The sequence below is a fragment of the Leucoraja erinacea genome, chromosome 11 (genome assembly GCF_028641065.1).
Source record: "Leucoraja erinacea ecotype New England chromosome 11, Leri_hhj_1, whole genome shotgun sequence".
Taxonomy (NCBI): Eukaryota; Metazoa; Chordata; class Chondrichthyes; order Rajiformes; family Rajidae; genus Leucoraja; species Leucoraja erinaceus.
In genome coordinates, this window is record NC_073387.1 from 51,850,199 (window position 1) to 51,877,609 (window position 27,411).

The 27,411-nt window shown below is 42.6% G+C and overlaps 1 protein-coding gene across 9 annotated transcripts in view; it reads right to left on the bottom strand.

Moving 5' to 3' along the window:
- The window catches only part of LOC129701809 (rap guanine nucleotide exchange factor 6-like), a 286,480-nt gene that overhangs the window by 172,482 nt on the left and 86,587 nt on the right, over positions 1–27,411 (bottom strand). Inside the window, exon 1 of one of the 9 annotated variants that reach the window (XM_055643265.1) lies at positions 19,720–21,032. The exons of the other annotated variants lie outside the window; for them this stretch is intronic. The gene's annotated coding sequence lies outside the window, so the exon portion shown is untranslated. Of the gene's footprint in view, positions 1–19,719; positions 21,033–27,411 lie in introns of those variants that run through there. 9 annotated transcript variants of the gene reach the window in all.

Below are 27,411 nucleotides of genomic sequence, written 5' to 3' on the forward strand. Positions count from 1 at the left end.
CCTCGTACTGGTAAGTACTCGTTTAACCTCACTATTTTACTTCGGAGTCACGTGAGTGACTACGTGAAGACTTCAAAGGTCTGTGATTTCAAACCGTGTAACAGTTATATCACTCACTGCCGAAAGATCATCGAGGGAGGAAGTGGTATCCAAAGACCAACGAATTTGTTAGTTTTTTAAAACAAAAATGTTTATTTGACAATAACAAAAATAGCTCCCCTGGGCTTTAAATTATAATTTTGCGGATTCTAAGATTTTCGCCGCAAAGACGTCCTTCTCCATCAGCGGTTTGTGGTAGAATTTTTGGAATGTCGATTCCCTTGACCATCCCGCTGTACTAAGGATGTGGTCTATGGGAACCTGCATCCGTATAGCCGCTGACGTGGACGCTGCCCTGGTTGAATGGGATTTAAAAACATTCGTGTTAATCCCCGCGGTATTTAGGACCTGTTTCAACCATCTAGATATTGTCTGGCTGGTAACACGTCCAAAAGGCTTTCTATGGCTGACCCATAAGGCTTTTTCACTCCCTCTAAGTGTTTGGGTTGTGTCTATGTAATCATGTAGGTGGGTCACAACACATAGCCTAGGTTCTGGAGGGTAAGCCCGGAAGATTAACGGAGAGTTGGATATACCTGGCCTGCTCTGTTTAACCAACCCCGGCATGGTAAAAGTAATGGAATCTGGGGTGGTCACCATGTAGTCCAGTCTTAATTGATGCAGCGACTGAACCCTCTGAGCAGAGACGAGCGCCATGAGCATGAGGGTCTTGATAGTGGACTGCTCCAGGCTCAAGGATCCCACCGGAGGCCAACCTCGAAGGTGTTGCAAAACTACACTAACATCCCACACATGGGTGTATCTAGGTGTAGGGGGTTTGGTATTATAAATCCCTTTAAGGAGTTTGATAACCAGGGGATGGGATCCAATATTATGATGTCCTGAGGGCATAAGGTATGCGGACAGGGCGCTTCGAGCTGCATTGATGGCACTGTAGCTCATCTTTAGGTCATGGTGCAAGTGGCCCAGGAACTCCAGCACGTCCGTGATCGAAGCTGTCTTGTAAGATGTCCCTGCATTCAGGCAGTACTGTTCCCATTTCCTGATGTAGGTCAAGTACTGTTTCTTGGTAGAAACTCGCAGGGATGCCGACATGGTGGTGATTGTTCGTTCTGATAACCCCAATCCCTGGTAAGGTCTGTTCAGAATCTGGAAACCAGGAGGTTCAATTTTTGGTGGCATGGATGGCTTATGCCGGATACCGGGTGAGTCAATAATTGTGGGTGGCTGTGAAAAACCATAGGTGACTCTACCACCATGTCGTGGAAAATTGGGAACCATGGTTGGGTAGGCCAGTCGGGTACGACCAGAATACCTGAAGCTGAGTCAGCTTGTATTTTCTGGAGTACCCGACTGATGAGGCAGAAGGGAGGGAAAGCATAGAAAAAGAAATTTCCCCAGTCCAGCGTGAAGGCATCTACCGCTGCTGCCTCTGGGTCTGGTTCCCAAGCCACATACATGGGTAGTTGGTGATTTAGTCTAGATGCGAACAAATCTATATCTGGCGTACCGTATTGCTTGACAATTATAGCAAATATTTTTGGGTTTAACATCCATTCGATGTTGTCATTGAATTTTCGTGACCTGGTGTCCGCCACTGAGTTTAGCTTGCCTGGTAAGTAGGCAGCTGATAGCCAAATATGTCTCTCGACGCGCCATTGCCAGATTATAGTAGTCAATTTGTCGCATGATACTGATTTTATGCCACCCATGTGCTGGATGTAAGACACCGCCGTTGTGTTATCAATCATAACCCTGACATGCACATGCCGCATATCGGATGCATATGCTTTTAGCCCATAAAATGCGGCGAGCATCTCCAAGTAGTTTATGCCAAGTGATTGAAGTAGCGATGCCTCTATGTTAGTCCATCTGCCACCTGTGCTGGCTATAGAGTTAGTAGCTCCCCAGCCTAAAGCACTGGCATCCGTAGCGATGGTTATGTTAGGATTGGTGACGGCGATAGGACTGTAACTGTGCCAAATATTATGCACCCACCACTGAAGTTCTGATTTGGCTTCAGCGGGTAAATCCATTTTACGGTCATAATGGCCCCTACTTAGACGTAGTGCATGTGTCCTTGCTCTTTGCAAATTTTGATAATGCAAGGGCCCATATTGAGCAGCTGGGAATGCTGCTACTATACTACCAATGACTCTGGCTACATGCCGTATCCTTGGTTGCGGTTTTGCGATTAAACTGTTACAGGCTTCTGTAAGTGTAACTTTTTTATCTCTAGGCAGAGTGACAGTCATGCGGATAGTGTCAATAGTGAAGCCTAGGTAATCCATGTTAGTAGTTGGCTCCAATATTGATTTATCTGGGTGTAGAATAAATCCCAATGTTTCAAGGAGTTGTTTAGTGGCTAAAACTCCTGCGACAGCTAGTTCCCTTGTTCTCCCTAATATGAGAACATCGTCCAGATAGGCCACGACTAAATGATTTTGTTCTCTCAATTTTTTCATGGCCACTTTAAGGATTTTGGTAAATAATCTGGGAGCTGTCGTTAAACCATTGGGTAATGCTCTATACTGCCATAGTTGCCCCATCCAGATAAATTTCAGATATTTGTAATGATCCTTATGAATGGGTACTAAATAGTAAGCATCCTTGATATCTATGCTTGCCATGAAGTATCCCTTGGAGATCAGTAGTCTGGCAGTGACAAACGTCTCCATTTTGAAATGTTGATACTCAACAGACTGATTAAGTGATGTCAAATCAATGATAATACGACATCCACCATGTTTTTTAGTTTTGAGAAAGATATTCGATACAAATTCCAACGGCTCGTGTCTGGTCCTTTCTATGATGCCTTTGGCCACGAGCCTGTCTAGTTCAGCTTGTCCTTCTACCTTCTCTAAATCTGAGGGAAGGAATACCCTTTGGGGCATATGCTGAACTGGCGGTTCTATGCCTGATTTGAATTCAATTTTGTATCCACTGATACTGTTGAGTATAAACTCGTTGTTAGTAAGGGAGCACCAAACATGTTTGAAGAACCTCAAACGCCCTCCTGTTAATACAACACCCTTTGTCTGTGTATGTCGACAGGAACCAGACCCACCTACCTCCATGTTTATTTCTGGGAGCGTTTCCGATGGGTTTGGCCCGAGGGTGTCCTTGTTGGTGCTGCGGTGGGGCGGCGTATCTTCCCACGGCTCCGCCCTGGGCCCCGCTCTAAAAAAGAGCTCTGGGGGTAGTGGGAGGCGGTCACCAGGCTTTCACCAGCTCGGTACCTACTGGTGGATGCCGAGGCGTGCTGCCAACTGGGTGTCTTCACCCTGCTCGGTCCTGGCGCTGCCCTCATAAGGCCTACAGGTTTGGCCGCCTCTTCCAATTCCTTGAGCTTTTTAGCCAAGTCTGCTCCGAATAGCAGCGCCTCCCTTTCTGGCGCCGGAGCTTTGCAGAGGCCCGCGTATTTGGGGTTGAGGGCAGGCCTGATGTTTTCACGCCGTAGGTTATTAAGTTCGTACTGCGTGTTACACATTAACGCCAGCACATCCTGCTGGGGTGTAGAGAGCTCTGCGTCTCCGACGGACCGAGCAAAGGCGGTAATGGCTGCAGTGTGGAGCTTCAGGATTCGTTGCATTTTCACCTCCTGAGTCCTGATCTGCTGCCCCAGCTGGTTCCATATTTGGCCGTTTACGGTCTTTACCCGCAGCGCCTCGCAGTTTTGCGGCGCTGTATAGGTGTCAAGGGCCGCCTGTACGACCTTCTCCTGCAAGGGCTTGTTGGAGAGCCTGATGATACTGGCTGCCATCCTTGGTGGTAGTATCATCCCGGTCGTCGGGGGCACCGCGTACCGACTGACAACACCCAGTAGCTCTTCTTCCTCCAGCTCGCCCGGCATACTTGTGCTGTCGTCCGCCTGCCCTTGTGATAGGCCAGCCCAGTCCTGGCCTCCCTTGCTGCCCTCGAACAGAGAGGGAACAGAAGGGTGTGGCGATGGTTTGGAGGAGGCCAAAGCCCGTCCTCCTTGGAGATGCCTAGCCCGCATCTCCTCGTCGAGCATCTGCTCAAGCAGCTGCCTCATGCAGCTGATGCGGCTGTCTCCCCGTTTCGCCGGTGGAGAGGGTTCCCGTTCCTCCGATGAGTCGGAGATCACCGGCCGGTCTGTTTTGCGTGTTGCTTTCCTCCCTGTGCGGGGCGTCGTAATTGGCGGCACAGGGAGCGGCTCGGCTTCGGGTGTGCGGGAGCGTCGAAACAGCTCCTCCGCCGCTGGTGGCTGCCGCCCAGATATTGACCCCTCCTCGGGTGGAGTTGGGCAGGCAGTCCTCCTTGCTGGTCGCTTTCGGGAAGCCATTCTATTTCCTCCGTTTAGCGACTCTGTAACACAAAAGACACTTACCTGAAGTCTTGTCTTTATGCTGCCGCTGGAGAGCCTGGCTCCAGCTGCTGCCGCTGTTGCGCTGCTGACGTAATGCCGCGCCTGCGCGCTGGGTGGGTTCTTCACGTAGTCACTCACGTGACTCCGAAGTAAAATTGTAGAGAACTCTCATGAGATGAACAGCCTGTTATCCTTAATGTCTCAAAAATAGGATGTACACCAAATTCCAATGGTGTAATTGATTCCTTGTTTTATGGGAATTGGTAAAGCATCTTTTCCTACCACACCAAAAACCTTTCCGCTTTAATTCAAAATCCAGCTAAATTGATGCATTGCTATATTTTGGCATCATAATCCATGTGTATTTTTATAATTCGTGTACTTAACTTGATGAGATTGACCTGTGTGTGGTTCTCAGGTGGGTTTTAACATGCAAAATGAAAACGCTTCTGAAGCTACATTTACCATTTAAATAATCGTAAACTATCAATGCATTTTGAAATAAATTTTACTCAGATGCAAGCTAAGGAATGGGATAATTGTCAGCTGTTAGTTGGACAAAATCAGGACATTTTATTATTTGCCAAAATATATTTCTCAATGTTTCTTGTTTAAAGCCTGCACAATCACCCAAACTACTTATTTATTTATCATCTAATAACAGACAAGCCTGCAGCATGGAATGATGTCAACAATCCAGATTGGGCACCCATTGTGAGCAGGATAGACAATGTGCACAAGAACGCCATGCACGTGCAACAAGAAGAGAGTATTAAAGCAGATTTGGTCGCAGCTATAGATGCTTGAAATGCTTTATTTCAAAACGCATTGATAGTTTACGATTATTTAAATGGTAAATGTAGCTTCAGAAGCATTTTCATTTTGCATGTTAAAACCCACCTGAGAACTATGGGCGATTTTGCAATTTTACTGACGGATTTTTCAGTTTTAAAACTTTTCATATAACAAATGAATAAAGATAAAACGTCAATAATGCCTTACTTTTGATGAAATGCAGCGAGCAAACGCGATAATTCCCGATATTTTGGATCTTTAAATCTCCACGACAAATGTCCGCTAAGCACTTCTGCTGTTTTTGCACCTTCAGCTCACTCTTGAATTTACCTAAGTTTCTATCTTTCTTTTGGACTGTAAATTTAGGTAGCTGTGCCTCACGGTCACCCCGACTGGCACAGTAAATTGCAGCTCAAAAACTGGCCGTTTTCGATGTTTTTAACAGGTGTGAAAGTGCGTGTTTTCCCATTCACTATCATGTACCGGAAGTGACGAGTGTCCTCCAGTTAAAATTTGCGGTCACGTGGGGCAGGATCTACGCTCCAGTGACCTTTCGTGAAATCACCCTATAGTAGTGGGGAACTGTTATTGTGTTTTTCCAAAATAAAGTTTAGATGCGCAAGTGCTTGACTCTGTATTTTATTGACTGAAACTAGACTGGGCGAAGCTTAGAACAAGCTATTTACACTGCCATCCCGGGAATTAACCTCGTGAACTCCTCTTGTTATGGCTTTCATCACTGTCTGTTGTACCTGCATGCTTACTTTCAGTGACTGATGTACAAAGACCCCCAGATCTCGTTGTACTTCCCCTTTTCCCAATTTAACACCATTCAGATAACAATCTGCCTTCCTGTTTTTGCCACCAAAGTGTATAACCTCACATTTATCCACATTAAACTGCATCTGCCATGCATCTGCCCACTCATCCAACCTGTCCAAGTCACCCTGCATCCTCATAGCATCCTCCTCATAGTTCACACTGCCACCCAGCTTTGTGTCATCTGCAAATTTGATAATGTTACTTTTAATCCCTTCATCTAAATCATTAATATATATTGTAAATAGCTGGGGTCAAGGAAAGAGCATTCACAATGCGGCCCTGTTTCCACCACCACGCACAAGAAGCACAGGAAGCGACAAGACAGACACCATTGTATGCAGATGCCGAGACGTGTGTTCAGCTTTGGCTGAACAATTTCTAATCTTGTGCGTGGACTCGATATGAAGATTGTAAATAGCTGCGGTCCCAGCACCGAGCCTTGCGGTACCCCACTAGTCACTGCCTGCCAGTCTGAAAGGGACCCGTTAATCCCTACTCTTTGTTTCCTGTCTGCCAACCAATTTTCTATCCATGTCAGTATCCTACCTCCAATACCATGTGCTCTAATTTTGCCCACTAATCTCCGATGTGGGACCTTATCAAAGGCTTTCTGAAAGTCCAGGAACAATACATCCACTGGCTCTCCCTTATCCATTTCCCTAGTTACATCCTCATAAAATTCCAGAAGATTAATCAAGCATGATTTCCCCTTAGTAAATCCATGCTGACTCGGACCGATCCTGTTACTGCTATCCAAATGTGCGGCTATTTCATCTTTATAATTGACTCCAGCATCTTCCCCACCACCGACGTCAGGCTAACTGCTCTATAATTCCTGGTTTTCTCTCTCCAGCCTTTCTTAAAAAGTGGGATAACATTAGCTACCCTCCAATCCACAGGAACTGATCCTGAATCAATAGAACATTGGAAAATGATCACCAATGCGTCCACAATTTCTAGAGCCACTTCCTTAAGTACCCTGGGATGCAGACCATCAGGCCCTGGGGATTTATCAGCCTTCAGTCCCATCAGTCTACCCAACACCATTTCCTGCCTAATGTGAATTCCCTTCAGTTCCTCCGTCATCCAGGTCCTCTGGCCACTAGTACATATAGGAGATTGTTTGTGTCTTCCCCAGTGAAGACAGATCCAAAGCACCTGTTCAACTCGTCTGCCATTTCCTTGTTCTCCATAATAAATCCACCTGCTTCTGTCTTCAAGGGTCCAACTTTGGTCTTAACTAATTTTTTCGGCTTCACATACCTAAAGAAGCTTTACCTTCATACCTCATTTTTTCTCCCCGTATTGTCTTTTTAGTTTTTCCCCCTCATGGTTCCATAGTCCCCTTTGTTCAACTGTAAATTGTAAACATCAGAACTGCAAACGAGGATGAAGCCAGTAAACAAAAAACATGGTAGCTCTAAACTAACAGAAATCAAATAAATGCATCAACCTGTTTCACAATATTCCAGTTTCATAGCATACCTGACCACCTTCCATTCTATCTCCACTCTGTTCGGAACCATCGGACTAACAGGAACACATACATTGGACTAAAGATAGACATTAATTGCAGGAGTAACTCAACGGGTCTGGCGGCGTCTCCAAAGAAAATGGTTAGATGACATTTCGGGTCGGGACCCTTCTTCAGTCAGGAGGGTCGGTCTGAAGAAGGGTCTCAATCTGAAATGTCACCTAACCTTTATCTCCGGCGATACTGCCTCACCCGCTGGGTTACTCCAGCTTTTTGTGTCTATCTTTGGTATAAACTAGCATCTGCAGTTCTTTGTTTCTACATACATCAGACTACCATTTATCGACTACAGCTGGGTGTTCAACATTATCATCCCCTCAGTGCATAACCAAATCTAAGACCTGGTCCGCTGTACCTCCCTTTGCAACTAGTTCCTTAACTTCCTCATCAGCAGACCTCAATCAGTGCCGATTGGTAACATCTCCTCCTCACTGAACCTCAAGGTTGCATGCTCTACTCTCTTTACACCCATGACTGTGTGGCTAAGCACAGCTCGCGTGCCATCTGTAAATCTGCCGACGACACCATTGTGGTTGGCTGAATCACTAGTGGTAATGAGTCAGTGTACAGGTAAGAGCTCGAACTGATGATTGAATGGTGCCGCAACAACCACCGCTCACTCAACATCACAAACCAAGAAACTCATCGTTGATTTTCGAAAGGGGAAGTCGGGAAACTACGTGTCAGTTGTCATTGGTGAGTCGGTGGTATAGAGATAGCAGCTTCAAATTCCCGGACGTTAACAACTCGGATGACCTGTCCTGGGCACACCACATAGATGTAATCATGAAGAAAGCAGGCCAGCATCTCTACTGTTTGAGAAGGTTAAGTGATTTGGTATGAATACTCTGAATACTCTAACAAATTACTACAGATTTACTGTAGAAAGTATCCAGACCAGTTGCATCATGACCTGATATGGTACTTCCAATGCACAAGAACACAAAAGGGTGCAAAGTGATGGACTCAGCCCAGCACATCTCAGGAACAGCCTTTCCCTCTGTCCACATAATCTACATAAGGAGCTGTCTCAAGGCGACGGCATCTATCATCAATCGGACGGATCCCCACAATCTGGGCCATGCCCATTTCGCACTGCTACCATCAGGCAGGAAATACAGAAGCCTGAAGTACCACACCAGCAGATTCAGAAACAACTATTTTCCCATGACCATCAGGCTCTTGAACTAACGAACACAACTCAAATCCTACGGCGACAACAGAAAACTGCAATTCACCTCTTGCACTACCATGGAATTATTTTTTCCCCCAATTAGGTTTTGGCACGAGTGCCTTTTTTGCACGAACTTCCTTCTTTTAGAAATTGTGCAATATATAATTTGTTGTGCATTTGTCTCAATCTATGTGCATGTTGCAAGATTTTCCATTATACCTGCACCTCACTGTACTTGAGCAAATGACTTTAAAGTCAACTTGACACATTTTGATGATGTAAAACTAGTGAGTTGATATCAATCTACTTTTCACCGCTGACAACCAATTACACTCTAAAGTATCTTTGCAGAGACATTGCAATTGTGAACCCCCACTCACAATTGCTCATTTCTAGTAGCACGCAACCCTATTTGTAATTATATTGCCATTTCTTTATTGTTGCTGAATCAAAATCTTGGAACTCTCTACCTAATAACACTGTAGGAAAACGCTCAGAAGTACTCCTGTATTTCACTTAAGCTTATAATCAAGATTTTTCAAATAACACCGAGGAATTGGCAATTAATGCTGGTTTTGAAACTTACAATAAGCCTGACATAATGAGAATATTATTCCCAGCCATTATGGAAATGTTTTGTAATATCCAGTCAAATCAAGTCCAGTAACCACATTAGGGAAACGCAAGACTGCAGATGCTGGAATCTCAAGCAGGAAAAAAAATGTTTTTCTTTGCTAAAAAGCAAAATAATAGCTTTTAAATTCCAACATCCAGCATTGGGGAAGTTAGCATATAAAAATGTTATCAAGATATTAGCATTGATAACGAACAACTGATCACTCGGAAAACAAAACATAAGATATATGATTGAGAAGGTGAATAATAGCAGGGTGCTAACCCAATACTTGAAGGGGATGGAAGAGTACTTCACCTCTGGCGACTTTGTCCTAACCCATCTGAGACAACTGTCACTGCCTTTCACCTCAGCAATCGGCTTGCCAATGAAATGCTCCGAGTGTCCTTTTGTGGTAAGCCGATGAAGAATGAAGAATTCCCCAAGTACCTTGGAGTCACCCTGGATCGCACCCTCACCTATCGTGAACTGAAGAGGATGGCTGATAAACTGAAAGCATGGGTCAACATCAACAGGAAACTTGCAGGTAACAACTGGGGATCCAATACACACACCCTCCGTACCGCAAGCTGAGCCCTAGTCTACTCAACAGCCGTGTTTTGCTCAACGGCTTGGGCTAATAGCTGCCACACCAAACAAGTTGACACTGTCCTTAATTCTGCAATGCAGGTCATCATAGGGACGCTTAAGTCAACACTTTTGCAGTGGCTCCCTGCCCTCTCTCTTATCGCCCCTCCCAGCATACGCAGAAGGGAGAGGATGTTGAAAGATTTGTGCACCATCGAGGCTAACCCTGACCATTCCATCCATGCTGGCTTGAACAATCTGCCCAACATGCGCCTGAACTCCCGCAAACCCTTCTGGTCTTCCGTTAAATCCCAGGAAGACTTTGACTCCAAGACCGAGTGGCGCAGAGCCTGGAAGGATGCCAACACCAACAACGGAGAGGTCATAACAGAAAATTCGAAATGCATGCATCAAAGGTAAAGCATTTATAATGGGTAACTTCAATCTCCATATAGATTGGGCGAATCAAATTGGCAGGGGTGCTGAGGAAGAGGATTTCTTGGAATGTATGCGGGATAGTTTTCTAAACCAACATGTAGAGGAACCAACGAGAGAGCAGGCTATTCTACACTGGGTATTGAGTAATGAGGAAGGGTTAGTTAGCAGTCTTGTTGTGCATGGCCCCGTGGGCAAGAGTTACCATAATATGGTTGAGTACTTCATTAAGATGGAGAGTGGCATAGTTAATTCAGAAACAAGGGTTCTGAACTTAAAGAAAGGTAACTTTGAAGGTATGAGACGTGAATTGGCCAAGATAGACTGGCAATTGATTCTTAAAGGGTTGATGGTGGATATGCAATGGAAGGCATTTAAAGACTGCATGGATGAACTACAACAATTGCTCATCCCAGTTTGGCAAAAAATAAATCAGGGAAGGTAGTGCATCCGTGGATAACAAGGGAAATCAGGGATAGTATCAAAACAAAAGATGAAGCATACAAATTAGCCAGAAAAAGCAGCCTACCAGAGGACTGGGAGAAATTCAGTCCAGCAGAGGAGGACAAAGGGCTTAATTAGGAAAGGGAAAATAGATTATGAAAGAAAAATGGCAGGGAACATAAAAACTGAATGCAAAAGTTTGTATAGATATGTGAAGAGAAAAAGATTAGTTAAAACAAATGTAGGTCCCTTGCAGTCAGAAACAGGTGAATTGATCATGGGGAACAAGGACATGGCAGACCAATTGAAAACTACTTTGGTTCTGTCTTCACTAAGGAAGACATAAATAATCTGCCGGAAATAGCAGGGGATCGGGGGTCAAATGAGATGGAGGAACTGAGTGAAATCCAGGTTAGTCGGGAAGTGGTGTTAGGTAAATTGAATGGATTAAAGGCCGATAAATCCCCAGGGCCAGATAGGCTGCATCCCAGAAGTAGCCCCAGAAATAGTGGATGCATTAGTGATAATTTTTCAAAACTCCTTAGATTCTGGAGTAGTTCCTGAGGATTGGAGGGTAGCTAATGTAACCCCACTTTTTAAAATTACAGACCAGTTAGTCTAACATCGGTAGTGGGGAAAATGCTAGTCAGTTATTAAAGATGGGATAGCAGCACATTTGGAAAGTGGTGAAATCATTGGACAAAGTTAGCATGGATTTATGAAAGGTAAATCATGTCTGACGAATCTTATAGAATTTTTCGAGGATGTAACTAGTAGAGTGGATAAGGGAGAACCAGTGGATGTGTTATATCTGGACTTTCAGAAGGCTTTCGACAAGGTCCACATAAGAGATTAGTATGCAAACTTAAAGCACACGGTATTGGGGGTTCAGTATTGATGTGGATAGAGAACTGGCTGGCAAACAGGAAGCAAAGAGTAGGAGTAAACGGGTCCTTTTCACAATGGCAGGCAGTGACTAGTGGGGTACCACAAGGCTCAGTGCTGGGACCCCAGCTATTTACAATATATATTAATGATTTGGATGAGGGAATTGAATGCAACATCTCCAAGTTTGCGGATGACACAAAGCTGGGGGCAGTGTTAGCTGTGAGGAGGATGCTAGGAGGCTGCAAGGTGACTTGGATAGGTTGGGTGAGTGGGCAAATGCCTGGCAGATGCCGTATAATGTGGATACATGTGAGGTTATCCACTTAGGTGGCAAGAACAGGAAAGTAGACTATTACCTGAATGGTGGCCGATTAGGAAAAGGAGAGATGCAACGAGACCTGGGTGTCATGGTACACCAGTCATTGAAAGTAGGCATGCAGGTACAGCAGGCAGTGAAGAAAGCGAATGGTATGTTAGCATTCATAGCAAAAGGATTTGAGTATAGGAGCAGGGAGGTTCTACTGCAGTTGTACAATGCCTTGGTGAGACCACACCTGGAGTATTGTGTACAGTTTTGGTCTCCTAGTCTGAGGAAAGACATTCTTGCCATAGAGGGAGTACAGAGAAAGTTCACCAGACTGTTTCCTGGGATGACAGGAGTTTCATATGAAGAAAGACTGGATAGACTCGGCTAGTACTCGCTAGAATTTAGAAGATTGAGGGGGGATCTTATAGATACTTACAAAATTCTTAAGCAGTTGGACAGGCTAGATGAAGGAAGATTGTTCCGATGTTAGGGAAGTCCGGAACAAGGGCTCGCAGTTTAAGGATAAGGGCCGAGATGAGAAAAACATTTTTCACACAGAGAGTGGTGAATCTGTGGAATTCTCTGTCACAGAAGGTAGTTGAGGCCAGCTCATTGGCTATATTTAAGAGGGAGTTAGATGTGGCCATTGTGGCTAAAGGGATCAGGGGGATATGGAGAGAAGGCAGGTACAGGATACCGAGTTGGATGATCAGCCATGATCATATTGAATGGTGGTGCAGGCTCGAAGGGCCGAATGGCCTACTCCTGCACCTACTTTCTATGTTTCTATGACTCCACAGTGAAACCACCAGGTTTTGACCTCCATCGCAAGCAATGGCTAACCCTGAACAGAATCCGCACCCTCCATGCAAGAACAGCCCATCACCTGCATAGGTGGCGGATGACAGACAGCCCTGCTTGCGACATCCGGATCAGACCATCCCACACATCATGAATGACCGCCCACTGAGGCTTTTCCCTGGGGGCATCAAAGCCATCCACCCAATAACTGATGCTGTCCTGGCCTGAATGTCTACCCCTGATCTACAACTTTAGACTGCACACCATACGCAAGAAGAATAGGTCAATAGTTTGTTTGCTGAAGCAATTATTTGCTATTTCACATACATAGTCTGCCCTAAATATTTCACAATAGGATGCAATTACATTTTCAAATGTTATATTTGTTGAGATTTTGTTTCGACCCGAATATACTAAAACAGATATAAAATCGAGACGGCCAAGTTGCCCACTGTAGATAAGCTACAATTCCACTTTCTGGACTTCACACCACCTGCTGGCTGTTTAAAATATTACTTTATTCAACAGCAGTTAAGCCAGATTTACCAAGGATTTATATGGCAGCATCCATTGAAATCTCTGGAGAATTTACTAGTTGTACATAAGCAAGATCTTTGCAGTGAATGGTAGGCCCCTGGATAATGTTGTAGAGCAGATGGGTCTAGGAATACAAATTTCTTTGAAAGTGGCATCACAGTTATATAGGGTGGCAAAGGCAGCTAAGAAACATTACCCTTCATTAGTCAGAGAATTGAGTACAAAGTAATGTTACAGTCAAGCAAAATGTACAAGACATTGGTGAGGCAACAGTTGGAGTATTGTGTCACCAGGCTATGGAAAATATGTCATTAAGCTGAAATGAGTGAAAAGACGGGGTGGGAGATTGCACCCTGTTTCGACGAATGCAATCAACCTGGCGTGCACAATCAAGTAAGATCAAATAGAACAAGTTGTCCTACACTTTAGAACAAGAAGAAGAAGAAGTGAAAAGACTATTTACAAAGTGGCTGCCAGAATTGAGGACCAATTTTAGGAAGATGTTGGACAGGTTAGGACTTTATTCCTTGTAGCTCAAGGAGATTAAGGGTAAATTATAGAGGAGTCTAAAATCATGAGGGAAATTTATAGGGTAAATACTGAGTCCCCCCCCCCCCCCCCCCCCCCCCCCCCAGAGGAAATCAAGAACTAGAGGGTATAGGTTCATAAGGTGAGAGGAGAAAGATCTAATACGAACCCGAGGGGCAAGGTTTACCACACAGAGGGTGGCGGTTATGTAACAATCTGCCAGAGGAAGTAGCTATTACACAATACTAAAATAACTGTTCCTTCCTTTGTGCCATCACATACCAGTTTAGAAAACTACAAGTCCACAAATTTGTCCTCCAAACTATTACAGACAATCTGTTTTACTCCCTTTGTATCTAAACTATTACAGGTCACAGTTTGATCTCCATATGCAAATTATTCTATTACTCTTGTTAAAGAAATCTAATTTCCTGATTTTTGCTCAACTTTACATCAATCCCATAATTTGGGAGTTTACATTCTACTTCCATTAATGTTTCCTACTAATGCTTCCTTTTTTAAATCATCATCCAAACCAATTAATCTCTCTCCCCCTCTCCTTTTTTTAATCCCAGGGCTAGCATGACTCCTTTGCCATTTTGCCTCATTTCTACAAGTATCCTGTAATAATTAATGTATTACTTTGGTCACTTTAAAACCATGTTTCTGTTACGACTATTTGATCAAGCATATTTATTGTCACTGCTTATCATCTACAGAAGTTCCTAAGTGTATTTTAAACATGGACAAATCAAATCTCCCCTTCAAACCTTCATCACTGAGATTGGTCAGCAAACAAAGTCATTATTGGGACCAGATACTAAGCCTCTATTTCATCAGAAGACTCTGGCAATTTGATATTTCCTCAATGACTCTTCCCCAATTTCAACAGATCCACCATAGAAACCATGTGATTGGGAGGCATCACAGCATCTGCATTACCCAATACAACAAAAAACTGCAGAGAGTTGTGGATGCAGCCCAGTACATCACACAACCTGGCCCTCAACACCAGCAAAACCAAGGAACTGATTGTGGACTTTGGTAGGAGTAGGATGGGGACCCACAGCCCCGTTTATATAAATGGGTCGATGGTTGAAAGGGTCAAGAGCTTCAAATTCCTGGGCATGCACATCTCTGACGATTTTTCCTGGTCCGAGAACACTAATGAAATCATCAAGAAAGCTCATCAGCACCTCTACTTCCTGAGAAGACTACAGAGAGTCGGTTTGTCAAGGAGGATTCTCTCTAACTTCTATAGGTGCACAGTCGAGAGCATGCTGACCGGTTGCATCGTGGCTTGGTACAGCAACCTGAGTGCCCTGGAGAGGAAAAGACTACAAAAAGTAGTAAACACTGCCCAGTCCATCATCGGCTCTGACCTCCCTTCCATCGAGGGGATTTATCGCAGTCGCTGCCTCAAAAAGGCTGGAAGTATCATCAAAGACCCACACCATCCTGGCCACACACTCATCTCCCTGCTACCTTCAGGTAGAAGGTACAGGAGCCTGAAGACTGCAACAACCAGGTTCAGGAATAGCTACTACCCCACAGCCATCAGGCTATTAAACCTGGCTCGGACAAAACCTTGATTATTAATAACCAATCATCTGTTATTTGCACATATTCATTTTATTTATTCATGTGTGTATATATTTATATTATAGTATATGGACACATTGATCTGTTTTGTAGTAAATGCCTACTATGTTCTGTGTGCTGAAGCAAAGCAAAAATGTCATTGTCCTATCAGGGACACATGACAATAAACTCACTTGAGCTTGAACAATCTAGCCTCTCCCGCACTCCCATAGGCTCCAACTACACGTCAAGCTGCCTCAGGAAAACAGCCAACATAATCCACACACACCCCAGTCATTCACTCTCCTCCTATGTCCTGTTGAGCAGAAGATTCTAATGCTTGAAAGCACATGCCACCACATTCAAGAATGGCTTCTTCCCCTTGAAAAGTTCCATCAACTATGTCTTCGAAGCAGCTTAAATATCAGCTGGGAAGACAGAAGAACTAACGTCAGCGTGCTAATGAAGCAAAAGCATCTAGCATCAAAGCTTTCGTCATCAAGAACTAACTAAGATGGGGCGGTCATGTTGTTCGGATGGAAGAGAAGCGTCTACCAAAGCAAACCTTCTACTCCCAGCTTAAAGAAGGCAAACGTAAAAGGCGGACAAAGAAGAGATTCAAAGACACCTTAAAAGCTAGCATGAAGAAATGTGAAATCCACATCGACAATTGGGAAACCAATGCCAAGGACAGGAAACTCTGGCAAACCATCATCCAAGGAACAGCGAATTTCGAAGCCAACAGATCCGCAGAATTAGAAGAAAAGAGAAGAAAACGGAAAGAGAGGCAGTAACAACCAAAGCCCGATCTGCCATCTGGAATTACCTGTTCTGAATGCCGAAGAACTTTCAAAGCCAAGATTGGACTTATAAGCCACCTGAGAGTCCATAAAACAACGGAACATAGACCATCATCCTCGACCTCGAGGGATAGCCACAACGACGACGACATGAGTGCAGTTTTATCATGCACATGTACAATGGGTCGTGCAAAGAAAGAGTGCAAAATATTGTGTTCCTGCTCCAGAGGAAGAATAGATTAAAAAGCAAATCAAGGTCCACACCAAGGTAGTTTGGAGGATCGGGAATACATCTCTAGCATATGAGACGGCTGTTGAGTCTGATAACAATCTAAGGTATGGAAAGTGATCCACATTTTCCAGGGTTGTTCACCAAGTTGAAATGATGGTTCTTTCCAATTTGACTCAGTTGGTGACGATTGGTAGATAACCTGAGTCTTCATGGAGTTGATGGTAAGTCCAAGTTTTGTGTATGCACTGTTGAAGGCAGTCAGGATCTGTTGCAGATGATTTTCTGAGAGAACTGCAACACAGTTGTCGTCTGCATTGAGTGAGCTCATAGATGTCTTAGTTTTGGACTTGGGACGGGCAAGATTGAAAAGTCTGCCATCTGTTCTGTAGACGATTTCGATTCCTGGGGGTAGGTCGTCTTTGATGATGTGGATGGTTGTCGCCGTGAAGATGGTGAAGAGTGTTGGGGCAATCGCACATCCTCGTTTCACTCCTGATCTGACTTGAAACGGCTCACAGTTGCTGTTGCTGGCCATGACTGTGGCAAGCATGTCATCGTGGAGGAGTCTCAGGATTCAAATGTACTTTTCAGGACATCAATAGGTGGATAGGACGTCCCATAAGAGTTCCCTTGATACCTTAGTGAGGTCAATGAATGCCATGTGCAAAGGTTGAAATTGTTCACAACAATTTTTTTGCAGTTGATGCATTGTGAAGATCATGTCGACTGTTCCATGTGATGGCCTAAAACCGGCTTGCGTCTCCGGAAGGTTCTTCTCGGCCAAAGGCTTAAGTTGGTTGTTCATGATGTTGGCGAGGACCTTGCCTGCTGTTGCTACCAGGGAAATGATCGACAAAGCAGGCAAAACAAACCTTTTCGTTGTATCCTAGTATACATGATAATAATAATAATGCACCAATACCGAAGACAGACATAAAATGTTGGAGTAACTCAGCGGGGCAGGCAGCATCTCTGGAGAGAAGGAATGGGTGACGATTTGGGTTGAGACCCTTTCCCAAGGTTCACAACGAGGTAGTTTGGAGGATTGGGAATTCATCTCTAGCATATGAGACCAGTCTGGGGAAGGGTCGTGTCCTGAAACATCATCCATTCCTTCTCTCCAGAGATGCTGCCTGTCCCGCTGAGTTACTCCAGCATTTTGTATCTATATTCGGTTTCAACAAGCATCTGCAGTTCCTTCCTACACAATAAACCAATACCTCTATCAATGTCTAAAACTCAATATCTTAAACCAACCACTAGATGGTGCTCTACAACAGTAGAAAATTACAGCTCGTATTGTTATCTCAAAATGGGTGGCCCCCACTTTATTAATGTGGTTTAAAATATTTTCATCCTACTTTGTAGTTCATAATGCACGTAAACAATGAAGTATGCAATGGTCATAACTCATTGTTTATATCCAGGAACTATCTGTTAGATTTGACATTTTCCAAGCTTGACATGTTATCAGGAAAGGGTAAGTGAAATAGTCTTAACGAGAGGTACTCAAAATCTCTCTAGCTAAATGAAGTCAAGCCTTCATCCGTAATATGGTATGGCCCACAAACAGTATGCAACAAATGCACCAGAATTTAACAAAAGCAGCATAAAGGTCAACACCCATAACTGATAAACGCAATATCTGGGGAATTCAAACACCGAAATACTGGGAGGAAAAAGTCAACTCATTTCATTGGAAATTTAAATTTGTTTTTGGAATTTTACTAACATTACTTTAGTAGTTCCCCAAGAATAAACATGCCAGTGAACATGTTTTGACAATGTTATGCTAAATATAATTTATTAATAATTACCTTATTTATGAGAATAGTTCCCTGTATATTATATAGATAATTCATACCGTAATTATAGGTGGGATTGGTTTTAAGATAAACTTCCAAAACTCAGAGGGCCCAATTGCTCCAAGTATTGCCCTGAAACAGCAACATAGCTCTGCCAGGTGCAACAGAAAGATTGTTTGCATGCAAAATTATAGCCATGGAGCAGAGCAGCTGTGAGGAAATCCTGGCTCATTATTACAGATTCATATAGTTATACAGCATGGAAACAGGCCCGTCAATCCAACCTGTCCATGCCAAAGAAGCCCATCTATGTTAAATCCATTTAGCTACGTGTGGCCCCTATCCCTTGATTTCCTAAACCTATCCTATCTATGCATCTGTCCTGACGTCTTTTAAACGGCGTAATTGTACCTGCCTCACTAATCGTTCCACAAATCCACTGGGCATTGTGTGAAAAGCGTGCCCCTCAGATTCCCTTTAAATCTTTCCCCTCACACCAATGTTCTCCGGTTTTACTCCTATACCCAGAGAAAAAAGATGAAACTATCTGTACCTGTCATGATTTTATAACTTCAGATAACTTCAGTTCACGGATAAACAGCCCCAGTTTATCCAACCGCTCCTTATAACTCAAGCCCTCCATTCCAGGCAATTCCTGTTAATCTTTCCTGCACCCTCTCAAGTTCAATTATTTGCAAAATATCCCAGAAGTGACTTTTTGATTTAAAAAAGTTAACTTCTCTTACGTCGTCAAATTGTCTCTTTAATGCTGGCAGCATCAACATTTCAAGCAACTGCATTACTCCTTTGCTAACAATTCTTGGAAATTTGTGCATGCAAGCGAAAGACCTCGACTTAAATAATTTTTATCAACATTTCAGTTGACTAAATCAGTTAACAATACAGATGTCTGTAGCCAAGACTGAACACCAAGTCTATAATTAGAAACTCATCTGCTGAATATTGTCTTAATGTTTAAACAGCACGTGAATCACGAAACAATACTCCATTGACTGCAATTCCTGCAGCAGAAATAGCCTCATATAACTTGCATTGGCTTCAAAAAGAGATCCTAATTAAGAACATAAGGAATGGATGATTCAGGTCTTTCTGTGTGCTCCATCATTCAACAAGATCATGGCTGATCTTTTACCTTAGCACCACTTTTCTGTACTAATACCTTATGCTTTAGTTCCTTTAGGATCTAAACCTTTGATTTAAACAAAACTACAAATGATTAATATTTAAAAATAAATTGAATAAATTTAATCATCCTGACTACAAAATAGTTCATCACTGAAAGAATTTGATCCCACTAAAGCATCCATTGAAATAATATTTTCACAAAATCAGAATTTCTTTTAGCAAATTTAACATTGAAAATACTGAAAGAATAATGATTAAAACAAACAAACAAGACTCTTAAAGGATAAAGTAAAACATACCATTAACTTGGTGTATTTTTTCCTTAGAGTTGACAGACTCCAGTCAAAAGAACGATTTTCATGACAAACTACTTCCATACGGTGTAAAGTACACTCAAGACACTAAGAGCAAGCTGTATAGTACGTCCTGGTTAAAAGATATTAATTATATTCCAACTCCTTTCCGTCTAAATTCTGTTGTTAAGTCTTACGGATAAATATAGTTTGGGAAAAAAATCTTCACAAAAATAAAGTTCCACTGCGAACTGTTGCACCGAACTTGCTTTGCAATTGAGCAACTTGCTTTAGGCCAGAAACATGGTTTGCTTCTGTGTTTCTTTTCCAGACTTTAGCTTCCTCTTTTACAGCTTTTCCCCTACTCTGAACGTGAAAGGCAGCATTGAAATTGGCTGTCTGCTCACCAGGAGCAAGGCATGTGCATTTCCTGCTGAAAATGATCTCACGGACTCGGTTGGTTAAAAAACAACATGGTTAAATTGTTCTGAAGTCGACAATTTTGCCTGCATACCAGCTTGAGCGTTCAACTGCTATCTGGCAGCTGCAGCTTATCAATACAGCATAGAACACAAATGTGCTGTGACCATGATTTAAATTTTCCGAAGCAGGGTGCCACACTCTCTCTCTCTCTCCCCACCCACTGACCTCTTTTCCATCTATGCCATGACCACATGAAGAGGATAACCAAAATACATTTTCCAACAAAAATATTAAACAGAATGGAATTAATGTGCTTCAATATGGAGAACTATATTCCACACTCTGAATCTTCCCCTTTGTTCTATCTATTGTACTTGTTTTACTCGATTGTATTATGTATGGTATATCTAATCTGTTTGGATAGCATACAAAAACAAGGCTTTTCACTGTAACCTGATAAATCTAGACACAGAACATAGAACAGTACACAGCACAGGAACACCCCTTCAGCCTTCAATGTCTGGTCAAACATGATGCCAAGTTAAACTAATCTCCTCTGCCTGCACATGGTGCATATCCCTTAATACCCAAATGCCGATCCAAAAAACCACTATTGTATCTCCCTCCACCACCCATGGTAAAGCATTCCAGATATCTACCAATCTCTGTGTAAAAAATATTTTCCCTGCACATCTCCTTTAAACTGTGCCCCTTTTACCTTAAAGCTCTGAGTCTTCAATATTCCACCCTGGGAAAACTTGAGAAATTAAGTTATATGCCCAAAAAAACAATGACAGTTTTACCATGCCGTAGAACCCCTTGCTTTTTCAACAGTGGGCAATTAACCTCAAGTAATAAAGACAAAAACTTAATGACTCACACAAAAGGAGGATGCCAAAAGAAAAATAAATAGATATTAAATAAAACTTAGTAAGTATTATAGGTCAGCCACTTTGAGCAGAAGTAACAAGTGCAACTGCGTGGCTGGTTTCCCTCACACACTGGATTTAGACAGATACGAGAAAGGCAGATGATCTTAAATTGATTTTGGACTGGAAATATGTTGTGTTAATTTATAAAATGTTTTACATGTGTACTTTTGTATTAACAACAAGCGACACCCGCGTTACATCATATTGGGATTTTCTATAATGTAGAACAATAATTCTCATTGCATACCATATTATAAGTGGAGATGCATTCTTACAGCATCTTTTTCTCTCTGCAATAATGATGAATAGTTACTGATTCATGGCATCTTGGGGTGGGTGGGGAGGGGAGGGGGGTTGGAAAGATCACTCAAGAGATTGCACTTGTCAGTTTCCAAAGAAAATCTATGAAGTGGCCACCAGCTGCGTTTGGAGAAACAAGTGACAGCAGATGCTCATCGCCTTCCAGCCTTCAGTTTGAATGAAGATATACATTTTAAATACATATCAAATTTCAACAGGTTAGTTAGATATAACACACAAATAAGTGCTTGCTTGGGTTTACACTTGCACTTAAACTAGCTAGCCCCGTTTCAGACATCTTGAGAATAAATAATACAGAAAACTTTTGGGAAAAAACTAAACAGCAAAATACATAAAACAATATCTACAGATGTTCAGAAATGAGAATTGAAAAAGAAAAAGACAACATTTGTTGTTTCTTGCTTTTGCATTTTTATTTTATTAAATAACTCCCCAATGTCATAAATTCATAATGAATGTACTTCTGTAAATCCATTTCTCTGATTTTTAGCTAGTGATTTTCATAAGGGTGAAGTACCATAAGCTTAATGGCCACACCCTGTATGCGTGTGGGGTAGGTTACTTGTAGACTGTTGCTACTAAAATTGTGAACTGTTACACTGAATAGGAATCCTTCACTATTGGAAAAATTAACTGTCACTGCAATTGGAAGCACTTTTTAATGAAATAGATACTAGAAAAATCGCAATTCTGCAAAGATTTTTTATTTTGAGTCAAGTCATAAGGTCATAAATGATGGGAGTTGAATTAGGCCATTCATCCCATCAAATCTACTCCACCATTCAATCATGGCTGATCTCTCTCTCCCTCCTAACCCCATTCTCCTACCTTTTCCCCCATAACCTCTGACACCTGTACTAATCAAGAAATAAGTAATTCTCATTTATTGTTCTTCCAAGTAAAAACAAACCTGTGATGTGCAAGGTTCCCAGTCAATATTCCCATGATTTCTGGTATGCCAGGTGTATTGAAGTTTTGGATTAAGACATCATAACATCATTAATTTTTCGAATATGCGCTTCCAGCCAGTTTAAACTTTTTAATTGCCACAAATTTAAAACAAGATTTCCCAAAACCTCGGTGGAAAACAAAATTGGGGCTGACAGTTTCGACTCGTTTAATAAGAAATGTAAAAAATGTTAACTGCCTAACAAACTGTGCCAACTTGCCTTACCTTTAAATAATTTGAAAAATTTGAAGCAGGCAAGCAGCTATCCAAATTCTGGTGTTACTACAGTACTGCTGATATCTCCAATGTCACATTCCTCAGTTAGACGCTATCTCTACATGGGAATTATTTTCAATAAATATTTTTCAGAACCGAAAGTTATTACCAAAACAGTCTCTTTCCTCCCCCACTATGCTCAAGCAAACAATAATTACAATATAGACAAATAATTCAGAGGCGGCACAGAGGTGCAGCTGGTAGAGCTGCTGCCTCCCAATACCAGAGATCCAGTTTTTATTTTGACCTCGGGTGCTGTCTGCGTGGAGTTTGTACGTTCTCCCTGTGGCCGTGTGGGTTTCTCAAGATACTCTGGTTTCCACCCACATCCCAGAGACATGTGGGGTTTGTGGGTTAAGTGGCCTCTGTAAAATTGGCCCTAGTGTGTTGGGACTGGATGAGAAAATGGGATAACATTGAACCAGTGTGAACAGGTGATTGTTATTCAGCATGGACTCAGTGGGTCGAAGTGTCTGTTTCCATGCTGTATCTCTAAACTAAACGAAAAACAATTTGAGTTCAAATCCCACCATGACCGATTAATATTTTGAATTTAGCTTTTAAAATATTTAGAATTTATAAACTGGCATCAGATTATCATGTTGCACCAACATTTTGTATTAGGAAAGGAGATTGGTTATTCTTACTGTCATTAAAAAAGATTCCATCAATTGCCATCTCAAGTCACACAATGATCAAAGCAACGAAAAGCCTGCAACAATAGTCATCTGTCAATAAGCAACACCAATGGCCAAAAATGAATAATTAATGAAAAGACAAACAATGGAACACTACACCATTGAACACATCAAATCAAATCATAAGTGGTCAATTATTCAAATACACCTTATAAAGAGGTTTAAGTGAAAGGTTGAAAAAAATCCTGGATTGCACTCTGCAGCTCTGATGATATTGGTCTGTGTATTATCTTCAAATACTCCACTTGAGATGAAAAGCAATAAGTCAGTACCACTTAACTTTGAATTATATTATTTCCTTTATTCAGAAGACTTTCAATTTGTGCCACCTAACGTTGCAAAGGTGAGAGTGGCAAATGGAAACAATTAAACAAAACTGAGGTTTGCATTTCCATAGCCACTTTGCCACTATCTTTTGATGCCTAAAAGATAATGGCCAATCATACTTAAGAGCATTCAATCAATAAACAATGCCCTGATTAATGATTTTGTATACACTTAATTTTAACAAGAAGGAATAGAAAGGATTTAATTCCTGGGTGCACTATTCTAATTTAATTTTTTTTTAAACTGCAAAGAGTGCAGAGATTGACAAGGATGTTTCCAGGACTTGAGGGCCTGAGCTGCAGGGAGAGGGTGGATAGGCTTGGACTTTATTCCTTAGAGTGCAGAAGAATGAGGGGTGAACTTAGAGGGGTGTAAAGGGGAACTGCACAGACTTTCACCCACAGTAAAGGGTCTGTTGCATTGGGCGATTGCGGAGCGTCAGTGATTGACGTCTGTACAACCGTCAAGTTGCACGACATATGCACTGATGTATGCTGTCATGCGGGTAAATCCCAGTTAGGGTTGAGGCTGTAAAATATCCTTCCTTTAATGTATGGATTTTAAACATATATTAAAATTAATATATAAATAAATTAATATATATATATATTAAATTAAAAATATATTAAATTTAAAACAATAAAATCAATTGTGCAAATGAAAAGATGTCGGAGTCGTTCCGTTTTATTTATAGATGTATTGGTCCGCTTCCATATCCGATCACCAAGGATGGATTCAGTGAGTGGACTCCCCTCTCCCCTCCTCCCGCCCCATCCCTCCTTCTCCACTCCACCCTACCCTTCTCCCCTCCCCTCTCCCCCCTTCTTCCCGCTCCACTCATTTTCCCCTTATCCACTACCCCCTCCCCTTACATCCCCTTCTTCCCCGCTCCCTCCCTTCTCCCATTCTCCACACCTTCCCCCCCCCCCCCCCCCCCCCCCCCCCCACTTTCCCCGACGCCCCCCCCTCCCATTTTTGGACCCAGAAGGGGATGTGAGGGGAGGGGGGAGTGGATAAGGGGCAGAAGAGTGGAGCGGGGAGAAGGGAGGAGAGGGTGACATCCCACATTTGTGGACCTAGCCTGTGACAGCTAGATCCCACTAACAACTCGTGGCCAACAGTTTATTTCCCATGAGGAGCAGGCAGAAGTTAGGGTTAGGGCTAGGTTTAGGGCTAGAGTTAGGGTTTGGGTTTCCCCCGCACTCCAAAGGCGCACAGGTTTGTATAAATTGTCAATGGCGTGTGTGGGATAGTGTGCAGGGGATTGCTGGTCGTAGGCTGGGTCCACAAATGGGGGGGGGGGGGGGGGGGCGTGGGGGAAAGTGGGGGGGGGGGGGGGGGGGGGAGAATGGGAGAAGGGAGGGAGAGGGGCAGATGGGGAGAAGGGGATGTGAGGGGAGGGGGGGGTAGTGGATAAGGGGGAGAAGAGTGGAACGGGGAGAAGGGAGGAAGAGGGGGCAAGGGAAGAAGGGGAGGAGAGGGGAGGGGAGAAGGGTACAGGGGAGTGGAGAAGCATGGATGGGGCAGGAGGGGGGGGGGGCGAATAGAGGAGAGGGGAGTTCAGTCTACACTCACTGAATCCATCCCTGTGAAAAGAGACGGTGAGCGGATCTGGAAACGGACCAATACGTCTATAAATATAATTGAACGACTCAGACATCTTTTTATTTGCACAATTGATTTTATTGTATTAATTTTAATATATTAATGTTTAATATCCATGCATTGAAGGAAGAATATTTTATACCTCATCTGTGGTCCCTACTCTAACCCTAACCCTAACCGGACGTCACCCACAGGACAGCATACGTCAGCACGTGACAGGGCACACAACATGATGAGACATCCAAATGTCGACCCAGGATTTTGAACATTCCAAAATCCTGGGGCAACAGGGAAGCTCCGCGTTACTGCATGCGACAACCTCTTTTTCAGCTGTCGCCTAAATGTCGCCAAAATGACACCCACGTGGGACAGGCCCTTAAGGTAATAAAGAACCTGAAGAAATAGGTTTAAGCTGAGAGGCGCAAGATACAATAGCAACATGAGTGGCAGCTTTTTCCACACAGAGGGTGGTGGGTATAGGGAATGAGCTACCAGAGGAGGAATTTGGGGCAAGTACTATAAGAACATTGTAAAGACATTTGGACAAGTATATTGGTAGGAAAGGTTTAGTGGAAAATGGGCCAAATGCAGACGAGTGGGACTAGTTATATGGGACATCTTGGTCAGCATGGGCAGGTTGGGCCAAAAGGCCTGATTGTGTGTTCTATGGGTTTACATTTACTCATATTGAGTGAGGGTTGATGAGAAGGTTGTACTGACGTTTGTTGAAATTAACAGACAACCAAACTTTATATCTTGAGATGATATCACAAAGGTTTTAGATGCAACAAAGAGAAGATCCAATCATTGGAAAACTAATAAATAAAAATAGTAGATAGGAAGTCATGTAATTTCTAGTTCATCGAGGATAAAGAACTAGAAGAGGAAGTCATTTTAATCAGTTGCAATAAAATGGAAGGATTTACAGAATTTTATACGTTGATTTATTTTGGTAGGCTATAAGCAATAATAACAAAAAATTATCTAACTACCCTTTACAAAGTCAGCTACAGGATCTTTGCGTTTCTTTGGGGCATAGGGGTTTAACATATGTTAATGCCCTATCCCTGCCCTCGAGTGCCGACAGGTCTACTTCTGAACTTTACTTGTTTATTTTCAGTAATTAATTAATAATTTTTAGACAATATCTCTTTACCAACCAAGAATCTGTCAACTTTATATATTTCTATTTAAATCACATCTCTCGTAATTTAATGTACAATTCACACTTTTTTCACTTGAAATAAAACACAATATTTTGCCAAAGAAATCCGTTCTACCAATCTTCTCCTTTTGCTTTTTTTTTTAAAATAGCTATTTAATATAGCAATTCTGTCACATAACAAAATCCCCCAAATACTTGAAAGAAGCAGAAGAAAACAGGAAAAAATCATTAATCAGAAGTCGCTGTTGTTCTGCTTCTGCTGCCTTTACTTGTTTAAGTTTTGCAAAATCAAAACTTTGGAAAACTGGTTTCAGGACTTTTCTTAGCAGATTTAGGCAAGAAATCACATAAAACATCAGATATTATGATGTTAATATCAGAACAAGTGGCACCATATACCTAAATCTGTGAAAATCGCTGCAAACAATTGCACACACTGATTTTTTGATTTTCTAGATTTCAGATATCAACGATACATGTCCATGCCAGTTTTGCTAGCTTCCACCTGCCATAAACTGGAGATTTTTTAAATGTTCCCAAATTTGCATTATAAATGTGCAAATAGAAAAATTATTTTGCAGAAGTCCACACATGCAAGGTTTAACTTTGTTTTAATGAACTTCCTCATTTTTGCTTCTCCCAATTTCAAAGTAGTATTTTTTCCTCCACTTCCCATCACGTAAAATGGCTAGACTGATCAAGTGGTAACTCTGCACATCTTCCCTCAAATACTAAATTTTACTTCGGAGTCACATGAGTGACTACGTGAAGAACCCGCTCAGTGCGCAGGCGCGGCATTACGTCAGCAGTGCAACAGCGGCGGCACCTGGAGTTAGGCTCTCCAGCTGCACTTTAAAAAACGGACCGTTAGGTAAGTATACTGAGAGTGGAAAATCTAACGGAGAAGGAGAGTCGAGTTTGTGTTCTATTACAGAATGAGTACACTCAACAAAAGACTCTCGAAGAGAACTGCCCCCGCTCAAACTCCACCAGAGGAGCGTT